This window comes from Podarcis liolepis (genome assembly GCF_965112155.1).
Source record: "Podarcis liolepis genome assembly, chromosome: W".
Taxonomy (NCBI): Eukaryota; Metazoa; Chordata; class Lepidosauria; order Squamata; family Lacertidae; genus Podarcis; species Podarcis liolepis.
In genome coordinates this window covers 32,891,789-32,904,685 of record NC_139568.1, presented here as the reverse complement: position 1 = coordinate 32,904,685, position 12,897 = coordinate 32,891,789, and positions in this window count along the sequence as shown.

The window sequence follows — 12,897 nt, the reverse complement described above, 5'->3', positions numbered from 1 at the left end:
CACCCCCCCATATTCTTTTAACCTTTACAGCTAGAAACAACAACCTCAATCCAACATCATTCTAACATTCATTAATTTTACAATATTTCTGTAGATAGTCTTTAAATTTCTTCCAATCTTCTTTCACCGTCTCTTCCCCCTGGTCTCGAATTCTGCCAGTCATTTCTGCCAGTTTCATATAGTCAATCACTTTCATCTGCCATTCTTCCAAAGTGGGCAGTTCTTGTGTTTTCCAATACTTTGTGATAAGTATTCTTGCTGCTGTTGTAGCATACATAAAAAAAGTTCTATCCTTCTTTTGCACCAATTGGCCAACGATGCCCAAGAGAAAGGCCTCTGGTTTCTTTAAGAAAGTGTATCTAAATACCTTTTTAAGTTCATTATATATCATTTCCCAGAAAGCCTTAATCTTTGGGCACGTCCACCATTGGTGAAAGAATGTACCTTCAACTTCTTTACATTTCCAACATTTATTATCGGGCAAATGATAAATTTTTGCAAGCTTGACTGGGGTCATGTACCACCTATATATCATTTTCATAATATTCTCTCTTAAGGCATTACATGCCGTAAATTTCATACCTGTGGTCCATAACTGTTCCCAGTCAGCAAACATGATATTATGTCCAACATCCTGTGCCCATTTAATCATAACAGATTTCACCGTTTCATCCTGAGTATTCCATTTCAACAGCAGATTATACATTCTTGACAGATTCTTAGTTTTAGGTTCTAATAACTCTGTTTCTAATTTTGACTTTTCCACCTGGAAGCCAATTTTCTTGTCCAAATTATATGTCTCCATTATCTGATAATAATGGAGCCAATCTCTCACCTTGTTTTTTAATTTTTCAAAACTTCGCAATTTCAGTTTATCTCCTTCTTGTTCCAAAATTTCAGAATATGTCGGCCATTTAGTCTCCATATTGAGCTTTTTCAAGGCTTTTGCTTCCATTGGTGACAGCCACCTTGGTGTTTTATTTTCCAATAAGTCCTTATATCTTGTCCAAACATTAAACAATGCCTTCCTAACGATATGACCTTTAAATGCCTTATGGGCTTTAACCTTATCATACCATAGATATGCATGCCATCCGAACACATTGTTAAAACCTTCTAAGTCCAAAATGTCTGTGTTTTCAAGAAGTAGCCATTCTTTCAACCAGCAAAAAGTTGCTGATTCATAATAAAGTTTAAAGTCTGGCAGGGCGAATCCACCCCTTTCCTTTGCATCTGTCAGTATCTTAAATTTTATTCTGGGCTTCTTGCCCTGCCAGACAAATCTAGAAATATCTCTTTGCCACGTCTTAAAACAATCCATCTTGTCCACAATTTTCAATGTCTGAAATAAGAACAACATTCTCGGCAATACATTCATCTTTATCGCAGCTATTCGGCCCAGCAAAGAAAGCTTCAAATTTGACCAACTTTCTAGATCTTTTTTCACTTCAGCCCAGCATTTTTCATAATTATCTTTATACAAATTCACATTTTTTGCAGTCATATTGATCCCCAAGTATTTCACTTTCTTTACCACAGTCAATCCTGTCTCATTCTGAAACCTGTCTCTTTCAATCGGTGTCAGATTTTTCTCTAAAACCTTAGTTTTTGACTTATTCAATTTGAAACCTGCCACTTGACCAAATTCTTGTATGAATTCTAGAACCCTTTTGGTACTAGATTCTGGCTCCTGTAATGTTAACACCAGATCATCTGCAAATGCTCTCAGTTTATATTGTTTAGCTCCAACCTGTCAGGAAAAAGCAGCAATGCGAAAGCCAGCTGCAGGTGTCTGGAATGCAAAACAGGATGTTGATGTGTGGGACTGTACTATTGGAACAAAGGGGCAGTCTATTCGCTGCACTGAGCACCGGATGTTAGCTCAGAGTGTCATCTGACCTGTACTGGAAGTACAGGGGTGGAGTCTCTTACTCTACTGTTAGAGTCTGGAGTGTACAGACATGTTTCTCTGTACTGCTGGAATGACAGAAATAAAGCAATGTAAATAGATTTCTGTCTCTCTCTCTTTCCCTCCCTGGGGAAGCAGGGAAGAGGGCGAGTGGTGTGTTCTCCTTCACGCTTGTGCAGGATCGCCGATTTATGACCTGCCTGTATCCTGCCGGGAGACGCAGACGGGGAGGTCAACTAGGATCTCAAGCCGAATGCCTGGAATGTGGCCAGTTACCTCTGACTGCGGCTCGAGAATCCGACACAACCTGTATCCCCTTAACCAATTGGTCCCTTCTAATCATATTTAACAAAACCTCCAGGACCGATATAAAAAGTAGTGGGGAAATTGGGCACCCCTGTCGTGTCCCTTTTTCTATTTTAAATTCTTCCGTAACCACATTATTAACAATTAGTTTAGCCTTTTGCTCAGAATATATTGCACCTATACCATTCTCAAAACCTTGGCCTACCCCCATCCCATGTAGATTCTTCTTCATAAAACTCCAAAAAATATTGTCAAAGGCTTTCTCCGCGTCCACGAATATCAAAGCTGCTTTAGTGTTTGTATTCACTTCTAACAGTTCCACAATGTCTATTATGTTCCTCACATTGTCTGACAAATGTCTTCCTGGGAGAAAGCCCGCTTGGTCTTTATGAATCTTTTCCATCAGTACTTTTTTCAGTTGTTTAGCTAAAATGTCAGCAAAAATTTTGTAATCCACATTTAATAAGGATATTGGGCGGTAGTTCTTAAGCTGAGTCTTTTCAGTCTCTGTTTTCGGTATAAGTGCAATATACGCATCTTTCCACGATTCTGGTGCCCTTTTCCCTTCCAATATTTCATTGCAAACTTCTTTCAGAGGTTATAACAACCACTCTTTCAAAGATTTGTAATATCTAGAAGTCAGCCCATCCGGTCCCGGAGATTTACCCAGCTGCATATTTTGAATGGCACCCTCTACCTCTTGTTCAGATATTTTGTAGTTCAACCTTAGCTTACTTTCCTGAGAGATTTTTTGTAATCCATTTGTCTTCAGAAATTGGTCTATGTCCATTTCTTTCTGGGGCCCTTGCATGTACAGTTGTTCAAAGTACTTCTGAAAACACTTTTGAATCTCAAATGGGTTATGTATAATCTTTCCTTCCACTTCTAAGTTTGTAATGGTATTCAATTTTTGTCTTTTCTTCATTTGCCACGCCAACAGTTTCCCGCATTTATTAGCTGACTCAAATGTTTTTTGTCTCATTTGCTTTATTTTCCATTCTATTTCCTGATTCGTTATTTCCATATATTGTACTTGGTATAGTTTTAATTCTCTCAGAATCTCCCGGGACTTTGGCTTTGCTCTCAATTTCTTCTCACTTTCTTTTATTTTTTCTAAAATTTTGTCTGTCTTCTCATTTTGACTTCTCTTCTTTATAGTGTTCTGTTGTATCAGAAATCCTCTCATAACCGCTTTACTTGCTTCCCAGATTACTCTTTTCTCCACATTAGTAGTCATGTTTAATTCAAAATAATCTCTCAGTGTTTTTTGGGCCTTCTTTACATCTTCCTCATCTCTAAATAGGGTGTCATTCATCCTCCATCTGAAGGAGCCAGTTGGTGTTAATTTCATCTCCATCTTGACAGCATTATGATCAGAGCAAGTTTTCGGGCAGATTTCCACTTTCATAATCTTTGGTGCCATTCCTCTAGTTACCCATATTTGGTCAGTTCTGGTCCATGTCATTTTGGCTTCAGAGAAGAAAGTTCCCTCTTTAGCCAAGGGGTTCTTAGTTCTCCAAATATCCACTAAATCCAAGTTGTCTGTCATCTCAAAAAAGGTATTTGGTAGTCTACCATCCTTAGTGACTACCTGCTTTTGTGCCTTGTCCATGTAAGTAGATACCACACCATTCATATCTCCCATCAAAACTACATTGTAGTCCAAGTAGTCCATCAGAGCCTCATGCAACTTTTTAAAAAAGTCAGATTTCCCCACATTAGGTGCATAAACGCCTACAATCAAAAAAATTTCACCATGTATTTGGATTTCAACTGCCACAAATCTTCCTTGGTCATCTTTAAATATATGTTTTGGCTGCAATCTTTCTTTTACATAAATCACAACTCCTCTTTTCTTTACATTATCTGATGAAATAAACTCCTGGCCAAGTCTTTTGTTCACTAATAATTTCCTGTGTAGCCTTGTTATATGGGTTTCTTGTAAGCAAATCAAATCCAATTGCTGCTTTTTTAATAGATGAAACACTGATCTCCTTTTCTGTGGAGAATTTAAGCCATGACAGTTCCAAGTTAAAAGTTGCAGAGCCATGATGTATATACTATGCTTCTCCGCCAACCGCACCCAATGCCTGTTCCTGTTCTGTTGGTGGTATCACCTTCTTTAGGCGCTCTCTCAATTCAAGAGAGAGGCCTGGAATGTCTAAAGTCTCACTTATAAGTGTTTTTAGCTCTCCTTCTGCTTCCTTCTGCAGGTCTTCTCCGTGGTCTTTCCAAAATTTAGTTTTGTCGTCCTCTGATCTTATCTTAAACTTTTTACCTTTGTAGCTGAAAGACAAACCTTCAGGAAATTCCCACCTGAAGGGAATTCCGTTACCTCTCAGTTGTGCGACCAAGTCCTTATAATTAGATCTGAGGTCCAAAAGATGTTTCGGGATATCTTTAAATATCTCCACTCTTGATTGCCATATTATCAAGGTCCTTTGAAAGTGCAGACTCAAGATTCTATCTCTCTCCTCTTTTGTCCGCAGAGTGATCAGACAATCTCTCACTATACCTTTTCTTCCTCCTTTTCCAAGTCTAAAGGCTCTTACTATCTTAAAACTCTCTTTCTCCAAATCTGGATTCCAAAAGTCTATAAATTCCTTTGTAAGGAAGTCAATCAAATTATTTTTCTCCTCTTCAGGGACTGCTCTGATCCTCAGAATGGCCTGTTTCTCCTTCAACTTGATCAAAGAGAGGGTTGATTTATGTTCTTGTAGTTGTTTCTGTATTGGTGGGATCTTCTCCTCCACAACAGTAGCTGTAAGTTTCGCAATTTCTTTCGCCTCGTCCGCTGTCTTTCGTGTTGAGCTTGATTCTTGTACTAATCTCTGGATGGTCTCGGTGTTAACGTTGACTTTCTGAGCCAAAGTATTAATACTTGTAGTATTCTGGTTGATACTTGTAGTATTTTGGTCTATTTTGTTTGATGTCTCATCTAGTTGTTTACTTATTCTGTCCAAAGTCGCATTTATCTTGCTGAGAGCCTGGGCCACCTCCTCAGTCGCCATACCTTTGGACTTAGATTGAGCCAATGAAGTTGTTATTGGCAGGCCAGAAGGACTGGATACCGAAGCTCTTCTTTGAAATCCAACGTCTGTGCGTAATACTTTCCCAGATCTAGTTGCTTTTTGAGGCTCTAATTTGTCTTTCCCATCAGCCATAACCATCCAGATATAGTCCAAATTCCGTCACGTACTCCAACAAAGTCAGACTCAGTCAAGGTCAGTCACACGCTCAGATGCAAAGAAAACAAAGATTGTTTCCACAATGGAAAATTCCCTTCCCAGCCACAGTTGCAACAATTTCACAATTCCTCTAGGGGGACATAGTACCAGTCATAGTCAATGATGATTTTTTTCTTCTTTTTTCAAGTAACTTATTTCCCCTTCCGTCCCCCAATCTCCATAGAAAATAACCAGTTATTTTATACTTGTAACAATAGAACCAGTAGAGTCCAGTCAATAATATTGTATCTTAGTTGTAGCCTCAGGCACAAAGTTAACGTTCAAGTCCTTCCCCCCTCCTCCCTGCCTCGGAAGGGGGGCTAGCATTATCTGATGTTCAGATTAAAGTCCTTCCAAACGTCTTTTACAGTTTCCGCTTTCAAGTTCATTGCTTAGCTTCTTTACAAAAAGGGGGAGACAGACTTCCTTTTTATATCTCTCCGCGTTCAGTGCCAAATCTTTTAAATTCAGTTCCTTTAGTTGCCAAATAGCCTACTCACGGATCGTTGATCAAGATGCCAATTTTCAAGGAAGAAGGCAGCGCTCTCCGGCGAACGGCTTTGCGGCTTCACTCCACGGAAGAAGCAGACGACTCTCAGCACAGCGCCACTTCCCCGCTCCGCTCCGGAGCCCAAAACCGAGCTCCTAAGCAGGTTGGGGGGCGCAAAAAGGTGCCCGCCGAGTCCCACGGCCACAGGCTTCGCCCGCCTGTGGTTTTTGGGGGTTCCCACTGCGCCGTAGCGGTAAAAAACCCGATTTCTGTGGAGCTGTTTCCCTCCACTTTAGAGGGAGTCAGCCATTCCCGATGGCGCCACCCCGGAAGTCCTGGTGTGGTAACTTTAAAACCTCTTCATAATCACAAGGTTCTTTCTTCACATCAACAGTTTTAGCTTCTTGTATACTAAACCTTTCTGGAGGTACCCCCTTATTGCTTCTTTGTGATCTTCTAACTTGAACACTTTCCCCCTCTGAACTATCTTCCCCTTCTAATTCATCTTGCTCAGGAGAAATTGGTTCAGCTTTAGGAAATTGTGTACTGGGACTCTCATCCCCTGATTCCTCATCACTATCACTTTCAGAACTTTCTTTAATTTGTGGCTTTTCTACCCCAGATTTCACAAATTTATCAGTATCATCTGAAGATAAAACAACTTCTGAATTTCCATGTAAACGAGCCCAACCATCTTGCTCACAAAACTCTGCATGTCTTGATATCACAACTCGGCCACACACTAGTACAAAATGATACCCTTTTGACCAACTTTGATAGCCAACAAACCTAAGTTTCTTTGCCTTGGGATCTCCTTTTCTTCTCTGACCTTTTGGGATGTGAACCCAAGCCCAACAACCAAAAGTTTTAACATGGTCCAAAAAAGGTTTTTTTTCCATAAAGCAAAAAATGAGGGGTATTGTTTATGGTAGAATGAAACAATCTGTTCTGTATGTAATTAGCACAGAGAATTGCTCCCCCCAAAAAACTTCCTGGATAAGCCACAATCACATAACATAGAATCTAGCATTGTTTGTAAAGACCTTATCTTGCGTTCTGCAACTGAATTTTCTTCAGGTGAAAAAGGACACGATTTACGGTGACTAATACCACGTTTTTTCAACCAGACCTGGAGGGCTTCAGAGATGAACTTGCCTCCATGGTCACTCTGCAACTGGGCAACTTTGTAGGGAAACTGCCTTTCTATGTAGTTGACCCAATTTTTAATCAGTTGACCAGTTTCACTTTTGTGTTTTAACAAGTATACCCAAGTATACCGGCTATAATCTGTGGAGAGAATCAGAACCTACAGGGTTAAGAGGTTCTGTGTGACGTCTTACATTCTGAGGCGTGGTTGAGTATACTGAGGGGAGTGTTTCCTGTGTTCAGTTCTGTTTCGCTTTTGCGGAGAGAGGACGCAAGATGTGTGAGTTGTCGCCCGGAAAGATTTAAGAGCTGTTTTTCTACACGAATAAAGACGTTTAGAAGATAAGGAAGACACCGTGCGTGCAGCCTGATTTATTTTTACACACACGCACAGCAACAGTTTCTCACTGCGTGCACTCTGCTCCCTGCCTGGGTCAGCTTCAAGCTTCCGAGCAGAGCTGCGCAGGGGAAGCGCTGGCTGGACGGCAGGGCAATTTGCCAAGAGGTTATGGATGGTCAGAAAACGCTTTGAAGCTGTTGCCAGACGTGCCGGTGTGTGTGTGGGAGCCAGCTGAGGAGAGGCTGCAGAGAGCTTGGAGCTGTGCCTAACGTTTGAAGGCAAGCTGACAACGCTGAAGCCAGCTTTGAGTCCTGCCTGAAGCTGAGAGAGGCAGACGAACTCAGCTGGGAGGAGCTGATCTGCTAAACCGGAGCTGGAGAGCTGCTGTTTGTTTATGTGAGTACGCTGGGCCCCGGGAGAAGATGGCAGACAGCCATGAATCATTTGCGGTTCCATTTGAAAAAATGGACGGGAAAAACTGGGAGGAGTGGAGTAGGAAGCTGAAGGCCTGGCTGGTAGCCAAGGGTTTGTGGGGAGCGGTCCAACAGCTTCCACTACCCCCACCAGCGGCCGGTGCAGCGGCAGCAGACATTGCAGAGGCACACGCGTCGCAGAGAAAGAATCAAAAGGCCCTGGGAGCTATTGTGCTCAGTTTGGATGGTTCCCAGCTGCCTTTGGTAGAGGGGATTGGGACTGCTTATGAGGCCTACCGTGCACTGGAAAGAGTGCACCACAGAACAACAGCTGGGGCAAAGATACACACCACCAGACGCTTGTTTGAGATGAAGCTGCGTCCTGGGGATAGCATCAGGAAGCATGTGACTGAGATGCTTTCTGTGTTCAGCCAGCTGAGATTGTTGCGAGTTAACTTTTCTGAGGAACTGAAAGTTTATATCTTGCTCAGCTCTTTGGACAAGAGTTATGACAATCTGTGTCTAACTCTGGAGTCTATGGATCCGCAACAGCTGACGCTGGCTTATGTGACAGGCCGTTTGGGGGATGATGAAGAAGAACGGCGTATCAGAGAGGGCAAAGCTGGCTCGGGAGGCTCCTCAGGTTGCAGAGGGGCCAGGCCAGCGGAATGCTCTGTTCAGGCTTTTTCCACTCGTCGCTGCTACGTTTGCAATTCTCCTGACCATCTGCGTCGCAACTGCCCACAGAGAGCAAGGGAGACAGGGCGGGATGTCTCCAAGGCCGTTTCCCATGGGAATCAGCCGGGTTTCCATGGCAACCAGTCCAGCAGAGGGGGCAGGCGTGGGAAGTCGCAGAGAGGACGTGGCTCAGAGGGGGAAGACGGCGCTTATCAGCTAACTGCATCCATGGCGGTTGTAGAGGACACCTGCAAAGGCCCCAAGGACGGGGGCAGCGGGACGTTTGTTGCTTTGGCAGCTTTGAAGGACAGCTGCAGTGAGAGCAACGTGATACGTTGGATTATTGACAGTACTGTCAACAGACATCTGATAACTGAGACACCTGGTGTTGAGATGTGGAACTGCAAACCTGTTTTGGTTGGGAAGACAGTGTGTTTTGCAGACAATTTACAAAAGCCATTGTCTAAAGTTGGACATGTTTATGTTTCTGTTTTGCAGGCGCAGCTGCGAGTCTACGTAGCGCCGGGGATACAACATTGTATTTTATCTGTACCTTGTCTCTTACAGGAGGGGTATAAGGTTTGCTTTGAGAAGGATGTCTGCACAATTTCCAGAGGGGGGAAAGTCTTGATCAGTGTTCCAAAAGGGCACAACAGCTTTTTTGTTCTTGAAGCACCTCTGGAGGGTGAAGGGTGTACTGAGAAAGTACAGGCTCAGTCTGCAAATGTTCATGCTCATGTTTCATGTGCTTGCGTGTGGCACAAGAAAATGTCACATGGTTCCTGTGAGGATATCCAGATGCTACCGGAGTGCACTAAAGGGTGCAAAATAAGGGAATGTGGTAGACCCCTAAAGTGCAGGGCTTGCAGAAAAGCCAATTTAAAAGGGTGTGGTTTTCCCAGAGTGGAGAGGGTGGCCACAAAGCCTTTTGAGCTTGTGCACACAGACCTTTTTGGTCCCATGCAAAAGCAGAGTCTGGGCGGGGCCAGGTTTGGGCTGACGCTGCAGGATGATTTTAGCCAGGTTGGCTGGTTTTATCCTCTGAAACGGAAAGAGGATGCAACGCAACTGATCAAAGATTGGATTGCGGAGGTGGAACTAAGGTTCTCCACCAAGGTGCAGGGGTTCCAGAGTGACCGAGGGTCAGAGGTCACTGGGTCTGCTCTGCAGAAATTCTTTCGCCAGAAAGGGATACGTCACAAGGTGACTTCTCCTCAGGAGAAGGGAGTGGCAGAGCTTAGGAGCAAAGCTCTGGTTCAAGCAACAGAGATTCTACTGAATGACTCTGGTTTGCCTCAAAGCTTTTGGGGGGAAGGAATTAAATTTGTAAATTTCACGAAGAATAGGTCCTACAATTCAGTGGTAGGTGACACCCCGCATTTTATGCTTCATGGAGAGAAGCCGAACCTGCATTTCCTCCGTGTATTTGGTTCGAAAGCTATGGTGTCGGTACCAAAGTTTCTGCAAGAGCAGGGTGGTCCAAAGGTCCAGGAAATGATCTTCTGTGGGTATGATCCTGCAACAAATGGGTGGAAGTTTGCATACCCAGAGGGTGATCAGACCAAGCTTCTGGTCAGCAAGCATGCTGAGTTCTGTGAGCAGGATGGTTGGGCAAGGCGCAAAGTGAGCCCTGACGTTCACTCAGATTGTCTATCTGAATCTGAGGAGGAAGGAGAGCTAGAGGCTGAACCTGAAAATGAGGACCAGGTCCAGGATCAAGGTCCGGAACAGGTTTGGGCATCTCCACGGGTTGTTAAAGGAGTGTCCAAAAGTGAGCCTTCATCTCCTGTTAGCATAATGGAGAAAGCTCACAGATGGGTCAAGTCAGAGGGGGAGTCGTCTGGTGAAGAAAACGCACTTGCTGGCCCCAGTGGGTCAGAAGAAGCACCTGAGTTTGTGCCCAGGCGTTCATCTCGGGCAACAAAGGGAATTCCACCTGAAAGGTATGAAGCCACTAGTGTTTGGGTTGGTGTGGCTGGGTGCGAATCTGAGATTTGTGAGGAGGTTCAACAGGTGCCTGACAAAGACGCCAGGAAGGGGCGAAAGGCAATGGGTCTGTAAATATGTGTGTCCACAACTCCTCTCAAATTGTAAGGCGAGAGGGGGTGTGGAGAGAATCAGAACCTACAGGGTTAAGAGGTTCTGTGTGACGTCTTACATTCTGAGGCGTGGTTGAGTATACTGAGGGGAGTGTTTCCTGTGTTCAGTTCTGTTTCGCTTTTGCGGAGAGAGGACGCAAGATGTGTGAGTTGTCGCCCGGAAAGATTTAAGAGCTGTTTTTCTACACGAATAAAGACGTTTAGAAGATAAGGAAGACACCGTGCGTGCAGCCTGATTTATTTTTACACACAGGCACAGCAACAGTTTCTCGCTGCGTGCACTCTGCTCCCTGCCTGGGTCAGCTTCAAGCTTCCGAGCAGAGCTGCGCAGGGGAAGCGCTGGCTGGACGGCAGGGCAATTTGCCAAGATAATTATCCACAAGAACCAGGAAAAACTTTGCCCCTCCTTCAGATTCCGCAATTGGCCCACAAAGGTCTGAGTGTACTAAAGCAAATGGCTTCTTGCTAATTCTGTTACTTTCAGGATAAGATCCCCGCTTACTTTTAGACTCCTTGCAGGTATTGCAGTCTAGAAAAACTGAAAATTTTTTCATTTTAATTCCCTTACTTAATTCTGGCATTTTTGCAATACTGCGAAAATTGGCATGCCCCAAACGATGATGCCACACATGCTGGCACTCATCATGCAAGGCTCTATTACACACTTTAACACATGCCCCAGACTCACTTATCAGCTGGTCTTTTAAAACAAATAAACTATTTTTTAGTGATGCTGTAACCACTTTTCCAGCTTTCTCTATTTTACAGCCTGAACCAGAGAAGGTTACTTTAAACCCCTGCTTAACAAGACTTGTAACTGAAAGAAAATTATTTTCTAAACTTGGTATACATAAAACATTGGTAAATTTGGTGCTTAAACAGTTAATATTCACACTACCCTTTCCAGCTGACTCATGCACTGTTCCATCAGCTAGTACTACATTTACAGATTTACAAGGTTGCTTTTCTACAAGGGCATGTGCAGACTTAACAAAAATGTTTGTCGCTGCTGAGTCTAAAATCCAATCCTGTCGAACGTCATGACTGGTGCCTCGAACTGCTGCAGAAACATACTGGACTCGACTCTTCCTGTCTCCTCACTTCCCAGCAAATGCAGGCCGCCCTTTTCTTGTGTTTTCTACCACAGACACAGTGCACTGTCGTACTAAATGCTTTGTTGACCCACAACGATAGCATCTTCTGACTGTGAAAGCTGCTTCCTCTGTGTGGTCAACAACCTCTTTAGGTTGCTGCCCCTCATCAGTTGCATATATTTTATTGGACCACCTCCCATTTCTGGAGTTATGGCGAGGGGTTGTCGCCTTCCTCTCATGGCGTCTTTCCTCCTCATCAAGCAAACGCCCAGTTGAGAAATGCATTGTTAATTGGCTTTCTGGAATTGCCTCCAGCGTCATCACTAAATTATCCCATGACTGAAGAAGTGAAGACAGCACAATATAAACCTTTCTCTGCTCAGAAAAATGTCCCCCAAGTTCATTTAACTGTGAAAATAAATCACACATTCTTTGAAGGTGTTTTGAAACACATTCACCCTCACTTAGTCTGGCTCGGTACAGAGCTCTCATTAGGGTAATTTTGCTGCCAGCAGTATCTCTAATGTGTATCGCTCTCAGTGCTTTCCAAATCTCACTTGCTGTTTCAAGGTCTCGCACATGAGATAACTGAGACTTCTCTAAACTCAAAATTAGATTGGCATATGCTTTGTCCTCCAGTCTTTGGTCTGCTTCATCTAACTCTTCATCCTCATCTTTTACAGGAGGGTTAACAATAACAGTCTAACATGGTTCTTTCTTTAAAAATGCCTGCATCTGTAAACTCCATGACATATAATTGGATTTTCCCAGTTTCTCTACTGGAAATATGAAGCTCCCACTTGAGCTCCAGCTCCAAGTCCAGCCATGGCTCCACCCAGCTTTCAGCTTTCCACTCAGTCTTCACTCACACGTGGCTTGAATAATTGTTCGGCTCCTGGTCTCCAACAGACACTCCCTGCTGACACCTTCACACAGCCAGCTGCTTGAGAAACACTGAGTTGCTTCCAGTCTCTGGGTTCTTTTCACGCTCTGTCTCTGCCCACTCAAGACTGGGCCCATAACCTGTTAGAGGGGGTTATTCCTCTGGTGGCAGATGACAGAAACGACAACACCACGAGACCGGTGTAAAATCAAATCAAATAAAGAAGCATTCCAAGAAGAGCAAGAAGTCCAAGAGGGACGACTCGGACTCGGACTCAGGTATGTCCACCTCCTCTTCATCCAGCTCTGGCAG